The following is a 14,227-nucleotide window of genomic DNA, read 5'->3' as shown; positions in this document are numbered from 1 at the left end:
GATGATGAAGCAGCAGCAGCTCCTCCTGTGGCTGGAATCGAGCATACCCTCACAAAGCCAGAAGCTGGGAAGTGAAATAGCCTCTGTGTCTGTCTGTCTGTGTATTGTTTGTCTAGTGGCATTGGATGTTTGCCATAGATGTGTACATTGTGATCTGCCCTGAGTCCCCTTCGGGGTGACTTTGCAAAAAAAATAAAATAGCCTTTTAGGGCACCTTTATTTTTTTCCTTCCATGATTTGTTTGTGTCATGATTTGTCAGCCTCTGTACACGTTTTGATTTTTCATTCCGCCCGAGATTTGGTTAACCAGTTAAAATTCACTACTAAACCGGGTTTTTTTTTTACTTGCAACATTTAGTGGGTGGTTTGAACCCTTAAACCGTCCTCTTGGCTACGGGCTTGCTCTGAACTAAAAGACTGATTGCTTTTTGGATCGAACATGTAAAGCTGTAAACTGCAAAACCCATGGATACGGAATCTGTGGAGAATCCTCTGCATGCTGTTGCATCATTGCTATTGAGTCGCTGTGAGTTCTCTGGGCTGTATGGCCGTGCTCCAGAAGCATTCTCTCCTGACATTTCTCCCACATCTATGGCAGGCATCCTGAGATTGTGGGGTCTATTGGAAAATAGGCAAGTGGGGTTTATGTATCTGTGGAAGGTCCAGGGTGGGAGAAAGAGCTCTTGTTTGTTGGAGGCAATTGTGAATGTTGCAATTGGCCACCTTGATTAGCATTGAATAGCCTTTCATATTCAAAGCCTGGCTGCTTCCTGACTGGGGGAAATTCTTTGTTGGGAAGTGTTAATTGGCTCTGATTTTTTCTTGTCTTGAATACCCCTGCCTGAGGCAAGTGTGAATGTTGCAATTGGCCAGCTTAGCGTTGAATAGCCTTGCAGATTCAAAGTCCGGCTGCTTCTTGCCTGGGGGGAACCTTTGTTGGGAGGTGTTAGCTGGCCCTGATTGTTTCCTGTCTGGAATTCTTGTTTTCTGAGTGCTGTTCTTTATTTACCGTCCTGATTTTACATTAAAAAAAATACTGGTAGCCATATTGTGTTCATTTTCTTGGATTCCTCCTTTCTGTTGAATTGTCCACATGCTTGTGTATTTCAATGTGGGCAAAACGTCAGGAGAGAATGCTTCTGCAACATGGCCATGCAGCCCGGAAAACTCAGGGCAACCCAGTGGCTCCAGCCATGCCTTGGACAAGACATCATTGCTATTGTGTGATCACTTTCGGGCGAGGTTTGTTTATGAAGCGGGGTTGCCATTGCCTTCCTCTGAGGCTGAGAGAGTGCGACTCGCCCAGGGCTATTTATTTATACTGGCTTTCAAAGGCTGAGGGAAAGAGAGGAGTGAAAGAGGCGCGTCTCGTCTCTGGGGAGAGCCACCCGAGAAGCACCCCACGGCCCTCCTCCTTTCCGTCTCTCCCTCTTCCCGCCTCTCCGCGGTTCAAGCATTCCTCCCGCCCACTTTCACGCCTCCTCGCCCTCAAATCTCGCGAGACCCTGCAAAGAAGGGCGGGATCTTTGGGCGGGAGCGTCAAACGGTTGAAGAAAGCGGCGCGAAGGGAAGGTCTGCCTTGGTGTCTGTGGCGCTCAGGTGAGGCCGGGCCTGTGGGGAGTCCCCTCTACCTAGGGCCTCGCCCTCTTTGTGACCGGCTTCTTACTCCCCGAGGGAACTCTTCACTCTGGCTCTTTCTCACTTGAGCCTCTGGACAAACCCGTGAGGAGAATTCAGTTGAGGGATATTTCCTTGGGATGGAGTCACGCGCCTCGCAGGCCCCTTAAACAAACGGGGAAAATCCTGTCACCGAACCACTTAAACGGGGAAAAGCCTGCCGTTTATTCCCCATTTCTCTTCATGATCCTGGGGACTGAAGAGATGCTGGTTGCCTAGAAAGGGGCTGCTTTTATTTCAGTGTGCTGCCGAAAGATTGATTCCAACGTACACATCAAAGCAGCCGGGATTGCATTCTGTAAATTGGTTTTCATAAATACAGTAGAGTCTCACTTATCCAACATAAACGGGCCGGCAGAACGTTGGATAAGCGAAAATGTTGGATAATAAGGAGAGATTATTAAACATCAAATTACAGTAGCGTCTCACTTATCCAACACTCACTTATCCAGTGTCCTGGATTATCCAACACATTTTTGTAGTCAATGTTTTCAATACATCATAATATTTTGGTGCTAAATTCGTAAATACAGTAATTACTACTTAGCATTACTGCACATTGAATTAGTTTTTCTGTCAAATTTGTTGTATAACATGATGTTTTGGTGCTTAATTTGTAAAATCATAACCTAATTTGATGTTTAATAGGCTTTTCCTTAATCCCTCCTTATTATCCAACATATTCGCTTATCCAACGTTCTGCTGGCTGGTTTATGTTGGATAAGTGAGACTCTACTGTACATTATGATTTTACAAATTAAGAACCGAAACATCATTTTCTATCAACAAATTGATAGAAAAAGCGGTTCAATACATGGTAACGTTAGGTAGTAATTACTGTATTCACGAATTTAGCACCAAAACATTGCGATGCATTGAAAACATTGACTACAAAAGCGTTGACTACTAAAAGACAGACTGCATTGGATAACACAGAACGTTGGATAAGTGAAGGTTGGATAACTGAGACTCTACTGCATATGTATTGTGTTGTCGAAGGCTTTCATGTCCGGAATCACTGGGTGGTTTGTTGTGCATATTCCGGGCAGTACAGTATAGCTATGTTCCAGAAGCATTCTCTCCTGACGTTTCGCCCACATCTATGGCAGTCATCCTCTGAGGTTGGGAGGTATAGTAGAATCTCACTTATCCAAGCTAAATGGGCCCGGCAGAAGCTAGGATAAGCGAATATCTTGGATAATAAGGAGGGATTAAGTCAAAGCCTATTAAACATCAAATTAGGTTATGATTTTACAAATTAGATACCAAAACATGTTATACAACAAATTTGACAGAAAAACTAGTTCAATACGCAGTAATGTTATGCTGTAATTACTGTATTTACAAATTTAGCACCAAAATATCATGATATATTGAAAACATTGACTACAAAAATGGCTTGGATAATCCAGAGGCTTGGATACTTGAGACTCTACTGTATATGGAAAAGTAAGCAAGGGAGGTTAATATATCTGTGGAAGGCCCAAGGTGGGAGAAAGACCTCTTGTCTCTTGTAGGCCAGTGTGATCGCATTTCCCACTATGAACCTATGCGATCTCGCTCCCACTTCCATCACAGGCATGGCTTGTGGGGACGAGGGAGAGGGTCTTCTCCGTGGTGGCCCCTCGGCTCTGGAACCCGCTCCCCAAGGAGATTAGGCAAGCACCCACCCTGTCAGCCTTAGAAAAAATGGCTTTTCCAGTGAGCGAGAGTAATTATTATTATATTTATGTATACACTGCCAAAGAGCCGGTGTTGACCGTAGACACCTGCTAGGTCATGTGGCCGGCATGACTGCATGGAGTGCTGTTACCTTCCTGCCAGAGCGGTACATATTGATCTACTCACATTTGCATGTTTTGTTTTGTTTTTTGCATAATAATTTTTATTTCTTGTAAGTATAGATACAGCGAAAGTGGGAGAACAAAAGGTAAAGGTTTTCCACTGACGTTAAGTCCAGTCTTGTCTGACTCTGGGAGTTGATGCTCATCTCCATTTCTAAGCCGAAGAGCCGGTGTTGTCTGTAGACACCTCCAAGGTCATGTGTCTGGCATGACTGCATGGAGCGCTGTTACCTTCCCGCCTATTGATCTACTCACATTTGCATATTTTCGAATTGCTAGGTTGGCAGGAGTTGGAGCTAACAGCGGGCGCTCAAGCAGCTCTCAGGATTTGAACCTGGCACATTTCAGTCTGCAAGTTCAGTAGCTCAGCGCTTTAACGCACTTCACCTCCGGGGCTCCTTTGGGAGAACAAAAACAAAGTAGTAAAGAATGGTGAGAAGAGAGACAGGGAGTGAAACAAAGAGAAGAAAAAAAAATAAAAATTAAAAAATTAAAAAAATGAAGTTCTGTTTGACTTCCCATCTGTGCTTCGGAGACTCTTTTTTTCCCCGTTTTCTTTTAACTTTTGTCATTTTCTCTAGCCTCCTTTCCATTAGCTCACTTCTATATACAAGACAGATCTATAATAAGATCAATTTTTCTTTTTCTCAGGAATTTTATAACGCTTGTCCAATCAGGCTTATTTTTCCCTTCTCTTCTTTTTTGTGTCAAAATGTCCATTTGTATAATGTCCAATATTTTGGTTAGCCAGTCTTTTGAATTAGGAGGGTCTTTTCTTTTCCAAACTCTTGCTAAGGTCAGTCTAGCCACAGTGCTAATGTAAAATAATATTCTATCATCATTTTTCTTTAATATTGAGTTTGAGAATCCTAGTAGTTACGTTTCTGGTTTGAATTTGAAATTGTTTCCTATCATATTTTGTGTCATTTGGTGAATTGTCTTCCAAAATTTTTTGATTTTCCCACATGTCCACCATTGGTGAAAGAAGGTTCCTATTTTCCCCCCCACATTTCTAGCATAATTTAAGAGTTCTTTTTGTTGAATTTTGCTACTCTGTCCGGGGTATAATACCAACAGAACTGCATCTTATACCAATTTTCTCTTATATCTGTTTCTGCTATGTATTTTTTCCCCCCCAGATCTCTTCCCAATGGTCCAAATTTAAATTATGGCTTACATCTTTTGCCCAATTGATCATGCATTCCTTAATTTGTTCTTTTTCAGTTACCCACATTAGTAATTGTTGGCAAAGTATTTTTTATTAATTTTGTGTCTTTGCATTATTTCCCATATGCCATTGTCCAAATTAAAGCCCTTTTTGGCGTCTTCTTTGTAACTTGATTGTACTTGGTAATACTGGTACTACGATATTTGTTTATATGTTTCTTTAATTTCTGTCTGTGTCTTGATTACAAATTCCTTGTTGTTTTTTTAAAATAATTGTTGATATGTTAGCCAATTTTCTTTACTAAATTCTCTTTTATGTTTTGCTTCTACAGGCGAGATCAAAAGGGGATTTCCGGTTTGGCAGCCAGACGATGAGCAGCAGCATCCTAGGGCTCTAGGAATGCGACTCGAAGATTCGATCTTGGGAGGGTGTGTGTAATCCCCTCCCCCCCTATAGCGGACATTTGCATGTTTTTGAACAGCTAGGTTGGCAGAAGCTGGGGCTAACCCCGTTCCCTGGATTCGAACCACCAACCTTTCGGTCAGTCAGTTCAGCAGCTCAGTGATTTAATCCGCTGCGCCACTGGGCGCATCCCTCCCCCTATTTCCCAATCCCAACTCACGTTAGATGTTTTCAAGGTCCTCGATTTCCAGAGGTGGTTCAGTAAGGGAAACAAATATATATATATATTAGAACTTAACACTCAAAGACTCCCCCAGCCCAAAAAAAGGCCCAACCCACACCCAAAAAGTGAGAAGTTACCTCAATCCCTGAGACGGCTGTCTCCAAAGTGCGTCGTCTCCTCCCCTGATCAGAGTGCACTGTCAAAGAAAGAGAAGAGCAAAGTGATTATTGATAAACCTCCTCTGAAAACCTGACCTCCCCTTCCCCTTTGCAGCAAGACAGTACACCTGCCTTTCACTCCTTACCCAGGTGTCATACTTCTCGACTTGAATGGGGCCCTGCCTCCTTCCATCCCGGCTCCGCTTCAGAGATTCCATCCATAAGCGCTGTGAAAGAAAGAGATGAGACTTTGTTGAAATTCTGATCCCATCTTCACAGAAGTACAATTCTCCTGCCTTTCCCTCCTTACCCAACTGTCACATGTTGTTATTGTGGAGGAGGTGAAGTGCTGCGTCTCAACTGGAGCACTAGAGAAGAAGAGAAAAAAGCAAAACATGGGCAGTAGATTAAAACACAAATCATTGGCACCAATATGTGCAGTCCCTTACCGCATTTCTGGATGGTATCAGCCAGGATGGGAGGAGGGAGGTCCTCATTCAAGTAGAATTCTTCATTCATGGGCACCCTGACCAGGGGAAAAGGAGGAAGATCTGCCATTCTGGATGCACAATGGAGACAGCCGTCTCAGCAAGAGGATATGGAGAGAGATGGCTGTCTCCAAAGTGCGTCGTTTCCTCCCCTGGCCAGAGTGCACTGTTAAAGAAAGAGAAGAGCAAAGTGACTATTGATAAACTTCCTCTGAAACCCTGACCTCCCCTTCCCCTTTGCAGAAAGGCAGTACACCTCCTTTGGCTCCTTACCCAGGTGTCATACTTCTCGACTTGAATGGGGCCCTGCCTCCATCCACACCAGCTCCGCTGAGATGATGATGCTGTGAAAGAAAGAGATTAGACTTTGTTGAAATTCTGATCCCCTCTTTACAGAAGTTCAATTCTCCTGCCTTTTCTGCCTTTCCCTCCTTACCCAACTGTCCCAACTGGTGATTGTGGAGGAGGTGGATTGCAGGGTTTCAAGTGGAGCATTAGAGAAGAAGAGAAAAAAGCAAAACGTTAGCACCAGAACCCTGTGTAGCTATTTTGAAGAGGATCAAGGGTTACAACAGGAAAGCACCAGTGAAGGAAAAAAAACAATCCAAAGAGAAGGAGGAAGGGCTTACTTTAACGGATAGACTTTAATACTTCTACAACAAGGAAAAAAGCTCCTGCAGGTCTTCCTGAGGTTTTGCAAAGAAGAAAGGAGAACAAAGTCAGAGGGAGAAAGGAGTTGTCTTGAGAGAGGGGCTGTTTTAGGGCCACTGCTCTTCCCGTCCCCAAATCTGGGCCGTTCCTCCCACCCAATATCACTTTGAAAAGGGGGGAAGAGCAGCATCCCTGACTTCCCCTCCTGGTGATCTAGTACAAACAAACAAGCCATAGGCATTCAGTCCAACCCCTTCAGTCAGGCAGGAAGACATCATCCAAACCCTCCTAACACATGGCCATCCAGCCTCAATAACAACAACAGTAATACAGGAAGGGACCCCTAAAAGAGATGTAGTCTATCCCCTTCCTGCCGTCATGCAGGAAAACCACAATAAAAACCTCAACAGATGGCCATCCAGCCCCAATAATAATAATGGAAGGGACCCCCTAAAGGAGATATAGCCCAACCCCTTCATGCCCATGCCGCCTTCCACCCCACCCAAGCACTTACTTTGATGAGGTTTTTTAACGGCATCTTCAGACAGGTGACAGAAAGACAAGATAGCAAAAAAAAAAAGCAAATCTGACTTTTGCTACTGCTGCTACAGAATGGGCAGTATGGGTCTGGTTTGGAACTGCATTCTCATGGCAATGGTGTAAACAAAGGAGCCCCAGCCTCCAGGTCCTTTAATTCATATATAGGGTAGTGTCTCCACCAAATTTGAAACCAGTATTAACAAATTAAAGAGCAAGTAGAAGAAAAAAAGAGTCCAACACATTATACATGGCCTCCAAAATCAAGACCAGAAGACCTCTTGGACATCTACCCATTTGTAGGACAATATTAAAGGGATGCCACATCCCCTGTCTGGGAAGCATCTTTCAGAGCCCAAGAACAGATGCTGGGCGGGGTTTGTCCCATGTTTCCACCAAATGGGCACATCAGTTACAAGTACAGGTTTAGTTATATCACGCAAAAGTGAATGGAACGGTCCAATCTACAGTTGGCTGTGTTGGGCAAACTAACGGTTGTCCAAGGCCACCTTTCACCTATGTTTTTGTTCTTGTTTTGGGCCATTCCAGTATCAATCCTGGAGACAAAATTTGCAAAATGCCAAAAACTCACAGAAATGTTGGTAAAAGGAATATATCTGTAAGCTTCTACATTTTTAGTCTCGCATCATGGGGAGTTTGAACCCTTTTCAATTTAAACAATATTACAATACCTTTGAATTGGTTCAGAAGGTTTAGTTTGGAAATTCCAATTAATTCAAAAGAAGGCAGCAAGACTAGTGATAGGAACATCTAGGAGTGATTCCATTGGTTGCCCATCTCTTTTGGAAAGCCTACTCAGTCTGTTTTAATTATGGCTTTTACATCATATTCTGTGTTTCTGTATTTTAACAGAACGCGCCAATCTGCATATTTATAAGTATATTTTTATGAATGTCTAATGTAATTAATTTTAATTGAATTGCAATGTATTGTATTATTTTTATATATGTGCTTTTATTGTAAGCCACCCTGTGTCCCCTCTTGGATGAGAAGGGCGGGATACAAATGCTATGCTATAATAAATAAATAAATAAATTTAATATGTGCATGTTTTAAAATATGCTTTTCTGGTTGCATTTAACTAAGTTTCCTTATGTGGTTTGATAGATGTATTTAACCAGGTTGTGTCTTCCCTCAGGCCAAATAGAGAGGCGGGCAATAAATAAAAGATTGTGGTTGTGGTTATTCGCAATCTCTGTGTCCACAGGGTGATTTGCAGCAGGTCTAATATGTTCAGTTGGGCTTTACTAGGATACAACAAAGGCAGGCAGACAGATTAGCCCAAACCTGCTTCCCTTGAATGCTTACTTCTGCATACTGGGTAGGCCATGATTGGGCTGAGTCTTCTGGCCATCTTCATGGAAATGGTGTTTGGGGGGAGGTTCTGGGTGTCCTAAGTATTAAGCTGTAGGTTCCAGATTAGGAAAGGTGGGAGAGTGCATAGGGGACACGGTCAAAACAGGTCCATGGGATGGATGTACCAGTTGTGGGAAGAAACTCAGCTGCTGACTTAGACTCTGCATGCAGCTTTGTAGAAATATATGACAAGAAGTGGCCTAGTAACACAGCTGCTGGAAAAAGAATGAAAATCTGGCCCAACTGAAGCCCATTTGACCTCGGAGACCATTGAAATATTCAGAGTCGACCCATGGAAAAAGCATTCAAAACCATGGAATACTTGGGTGTATGGGGAAATTGTCTACCTGTAGGAGAGCCCTTTAGTCTCTTTTCTTGAGGAACCTTTCTTCTCTGGGAGTCTACCCTGAAGCAACATTTCCTGAAGTCTTGGAGTGCCTTTCCTTTCCTATTTCTGTGAGCCTAAGCCACTGATGGTTTCCCCATCCTTGCCACCCTGACTCTGTGGGACCCTGCTCCTGTTGCTCCTATAGCTGTGCCTCATTTCCCTCAGTCTTTGGCTGCCATTTTGCAAGCTTCACAGTGTCCAACTTTCACCCTTTTCTTATGCTTTTGCCTGCTGCTGCAGATACAATCCAAACATTGGATGCTGGTTTTTGTGTGTGTGAGGAAGAGATGTCTTGTACATAGAGACAGTGGCAGTTTCCATCTGACATAGGAAAACAATCACGGATTCATAGATTTGGAAGAGACTCCCGGGGTCATCCATTGCAAACCCCTTCTTCAGCCATGTAATAGCCATACATAATCAAAGCATTCCTGATAGATGGTCAAACAACTCCCTTTCCTTGCTTTTTCTATATACATCATCCAAAAGGAGACACACTTAAAGGTTTGGCTTGTGATGCATGTATTAGACTTGATTGAGAAAATACCATTTGCTGCTCAGCCTAGGCAGCCAAATGTTTTGAGGAAGTCGTTCCTTTTAAAAAATTGCTGCATACACTCACCTCAGGTGGAAGGATACATGGATCCATGTTCGGAAAAAATTACTTTTTTGAACTAGGTAAATTTCAGAATCCCCTAGCCAGGATCTGTAATCGACACAATAGCTTTCCCCAGTTCTGGCATGGATGGTCAAAGTGGCCTTATCCTTTGAACAGCTCATCCCAGTGCTTATCGTTTTTCTTTTTCTGTTCCTGAGGGCCAGTTTGATAGGCATTTCATGGCAAGGATTTTTCTCTGCTGCAGTTTGAAAGCCATCCAAACTAACAAAGTTCCTTCCAGCTCTGCAGTGCAATGATTCTTCATCTGAAATGAGAAGCTGTCTTGTGTTGTTGTGCTGAAATCTTTTCTGAAGACCATTATTTATTTTATCTGCAGCCCTGCAGCTCTGTTATTTCTGGGTTTTGTTTGTTCTCTTACTTTTTAGTTCTTTTGGTTCAGTGCCATGGCCAATATGTCAGCATCAATGCTGCATATTATGTCACAACACATTAAAACAGTGCAGCACTTCAGTGGTTCCTGACAAGTGCCTTTACCTTTGTGGGCATCAACACAGGCATCGGTTTCTGAAGAGCCTTTAGCTGGGCTGTTGCAGAGGGAGAGTTATAGCACCAATTCTCTTGGTCTTGTGCCAAGATAAATTATATATACGTTTTTAAGGTTTTATAATGTGTTTTAACAATGTTATTAATAGATCTGTTATTGTTTTGTTTTTATGACTATTTTGGGCATTAAATTTTGCCAATTTTTGTAAGCCGCCCTGAGTCCCCTCAGGTGAGAAGGGCGGGATATAAATGTTGTAAATAAATAATAATAATAATAATAATAAATCCACGGGTGGTTGCTGTGGGTTAAAGCGTTTGCTTCCAAGGGGCACGTGATTTAAAGCACATCAAGATTTACCACTTACAACGTTTAAGAAGATTAATTGGGGGTGGGGAGATTAGCTCTGAATGCTGGATGCTTTTCTCAGTCAGGTGAGGTTACCATATTGTGTAGAATAGTGGCATTGCTTTTTTCTGGTGCAAATAAGTTTTTTGTTTTCAAAAAGGGGAAAATAAACTATTAAAAAGAGAGAAAAGAAAGGAAATATGGGAAACATCATAGAATATGGTATGTAAGTTACAGAGTTACAGAGCCATGTTAGTTAAATAGTTCTATACATGAGTCTAATGTATCATCAAATACATAGAGGGGGAGGAGATATCATTTTACATATTCTTTAATATAGGGAGGAAGTGAAGTAAAATTTCAGAAAGTTCTAACTGTGACATCTTTTGTAACAAGAGTACCAGATTATCCTTTAGGGTCCTCGTTGATTTCTTTTATCTTCTAACATTGTCACTTATTTTCTTCTCTTTCAACTCTGCATAATATTCCTTCTCCTTCTTTTAACCATTAACTAATTTCTACCCTTGATAGCAGTCAACTATCTATATATTTTAAAGTTAATTACTTTTGGTAATATATTAGTAATATACATGTAACTATTTATTATAATTGTCATTCACATAGGGTTTATATATACTGTAATACATCTTCTTATAGAAATGTATATATCTATAGTATCAACCTTGAAGTTATATACTTTTCTACTTTAACTTAGAAGTATTAACTCATCAATTTAAAGGACAGATACATTTTGTGGCTCCCTGCATTTTTTCTATGGAATGCTTTCCTAACCGAGTTACATGTCATGTGTGTATTCGTTTTTGAATGAAACATGTTGAACTATTCTTCTTTTTGTGGTGTAGGAACCGACTATGTTCTTTCCATATTTTTCTATTCTGATACAAAACTTTTCATTTTTCTATTCTGATTAAAATTTTGCATTTCTTGCATTTCTCCAGAAAATGGCACTGAAGTTCTTACTAGGTCCAAAATGGAGACTAGATTAAGCAGCCTGTAAACTTCCATATTACACACTTACACACATAAATACACACACACACACACAAATCATGTCTATTCCTGATATTTTCTACTCTGATTTATAACATGTGCATAAATGTGTGCTCAGAGTTATAGCATCTCAAGAGTGTGGGTTACCTGATGTGTTGCCCTCCCCAATCCTCCATATGTATCTTCTTAAAAGTTATTTTGTTAGCTTTCCATTGAATTAAGAACCCAAACCTGGTTGCTATCACACCTACTGGCACACATTTCCCAATGAGTGGATGCCACAATTCTATCTGATAATCCAGGACATTGGGACCTGAAATCCTAGAGAGAGGTCTCGAGCCTGTTGTCGAAGGCTTTCTTGGCTGGGATCACAGGGTTGTTGTATGTTTTCCGGGTTGTATGGCCATGTTCCAGAAGTATTCTCTCCTGACGTTTCGCCCACATCTCTGAGGGTGCCTGCCTCTTAAGGTTTATATGATGTGTCATGACAACCAAGGCGTAGATTACCCCTGGCCATGACTTACTGGGAAGCCTGGCTTGTTAAAGGTACTTTGGAAAACTATGTCTCTCATGTATATAATTTGCCCCAAACACTCCATTTTTCCCCTGTGTGTTCCTATTTTGCCTGTATGTTGTGTTAACCTAATGTTTTATGCTCCCGAGATCCCCATTCCTTCCCTATGGGGGAAACCTTGTTCCTGAACCCAAAGATGTCTTGCCTCCCACGCAATTGTATAGCCTGGCGGAAAGAAACTAAACTGGGAACTTCCTCATCAAGTTCCCAGTTTAATCTATATGTTTGGACTTTACCTGGACATTGCAACACAATACTTCTATTCAGGCACGGGAAATCGCCTCTCCCTGCCCTTGGGGAAGAACCAATTTCACCACCTGCACCTTTGATGAACAGGACCGCTTGTATCGGAAGAAATCAGCATTTCTACAGCCAAAACCTCTGTCATTTTTGCATGATTATATTAATATATGATGTTTTGTTTCTCTGGGATCTGGAATCGCCAGCCCAGCCCTATTAATGGGCCATGTCATGTTCATCTCATAAGACAATAGCATTCCTGGGTAAGGCCAGAAATGCCCTTAATCACTTTGTTATTTTTCCTGTTCAGTAAAAGGAACCGCATTTATCGGCACTTAATCATCCCTTGTTTCCAGCCCACGCTGGCCAGTGAACCAAGCCCCGCTCTGTGACTGGCCAAAATTAGAGGCTTGGCTGCAGCCTATTATAAAAAGGGCTATGAAACTGTATTCTGTATGCTATCTACTTTGTCAATGAAACACTAGCATCTTATCTGCAGATAATAAAATCTTCCTTGTCTGAAAATCACCTTCTCTCCTTGCTTGCTGGCTAATTTCAATTGTGATGCTCACCAAAATGGGCAGCTCAGGCTGCCTGGGTTTTTGCCAACAGGCTTCTCCCTGGTCTCACTGCCAGGGATTGCCTCCTAAAATGGGGCCAACAGTTAGGGCCCCAGATGGTCATAGTTTATCATCATTATTATTATGTTTATTTATACCCCGCTTTATCTCCTCAAAGGGGACTCAAGGTGGCTTGACATAAAAGCATTGGTTTCCAGTTTAAAATATACAAAATGCAAACATTTAAACAGAATTAAACATATGCAGTATTTAAAAAATCTGTTAAAATTCACCAAACAGTTCATGGATATGAACTTTCTTTCTGACCAATATTAAATGGAAAGCTTGGAAAATTAACATTTCAGCAAACAGCTGGTAGAGTGCTCCACCCAACATAGATGAGGTCTGAGATTGAGGCCCTTTCTGTACTGCCATATAAAATTTAGATTATCTGCTTTAAACTGGATTATATGGCAGTGTAGAGTCATATAATCCAGTTCAAAGCAGATAATCTGGATTTCATATGGCAGTGTAGATGGGGCCTGATTTTCTCTTCGAAGCTCTATCAGGCCCTTTCTACACTGTCCTATATCCTAGAATGTGATCCCAGATTACCTGCTTTGAACTGGGTTATAGGAGCCTAAACTATCAGATAATCTGGGATAAGCAAATAATCTAGGATCAGATCCTGGGATATTGGGCAGTGTAGATCTAGGCTCAGAAGCTTTGAGTCTTGAGATGATTGACTAATAAGCAATAAGATGCAAGGTTATCTTAAGAAAGATAACTATGGAATTTGTGGATGTTTAACCTTGAAGCTTGTACTATCAACCTTGCAATAAATTCATGCCACAAAAAGTTATACTGTACCTACCTAGAGACTTGTCATAGAATAGGATGGCAAGATCCCATAAAATAATCCTAAATTCTTAATGAACCATCAAGGATTGGTGAGATCTTTGATGTCAGACAGTTTATGTAAAGAGAGTTTGTAATTTCCCGGATATAAGAGTGAGAAAAAAACTCTAAATATGAAGCTATAGAATAGTGTATCAAAGAAGATTTAATCAATAGCTTTTTGCATGCAGCATTCAGAAATAATAAATCTCAAAACTCAAAGGAACTTAGTGTTAGAGAACCTGCCAGTCATATTGCATGGATATCAAAAATGTATATAAAAATATGGAAACAAGCTATATTTTTCTATATTAGAACAGGCATCAGGACAGATGTGAAGAGGGATCTAGTAAGAGGGCCAAAATTATTAGATTTGCCCCCCTTCTACGCTGCCATATAAACCCCATTGTATCTTTGAACTGGGTTATATGGCAGTGTAGACTCATATAATCCAGTTCAAAGCAGATAATGTGGATTATCTGATTTGATAATCTGGATTATATGGCAGTGTAGAAGGGGTCTTG

General features: G+C 41.4%; 1 long non-coding RNA gene across 1 annotated transcript; it reads left to right on the top strand.

The window, feature by feature from the left end:
* Positions 1 to 1,148: 1,148 nt before the first annotated feature.
* On the top strand, positions 1,149 to 8,209 carry LOC107983332 (uncharacterized). The gene is made up of 3 exons (XR_001730776.2): positions 1,149 to 1,599; positions 3,801 to 3,953; positions 5,021 to 8,209. It is a non-coding gene; the product is annotated as an uncharacterized LOC107983332 (long non-coding RNA).
* The last annotated feature ends 6,018 nt before the right edge of the window (positions 8,210 to 14,227 follow it).

The sequence above is a fragment of the Anolis carolinensis genome, chromosome 5 (assembly GCF_035594765.1).
Source record: "Anolis carolinensis isolate JA03-04 chromosome 5, rAnoCar3.1.pri, whole genome shotgun sequence".
Taxonomy (NCBI): Eukaryota; Metazoa; Chordata; class Lepidosauria; order Squamata; family Dactyloidae; genus Anolis; species Anolis carolinensis.
The sequence above is the reverse complement of the archived record's forward strand: the minus strand, read 5'-3'. Positions and strand labels throughout refer to the sequence as shown.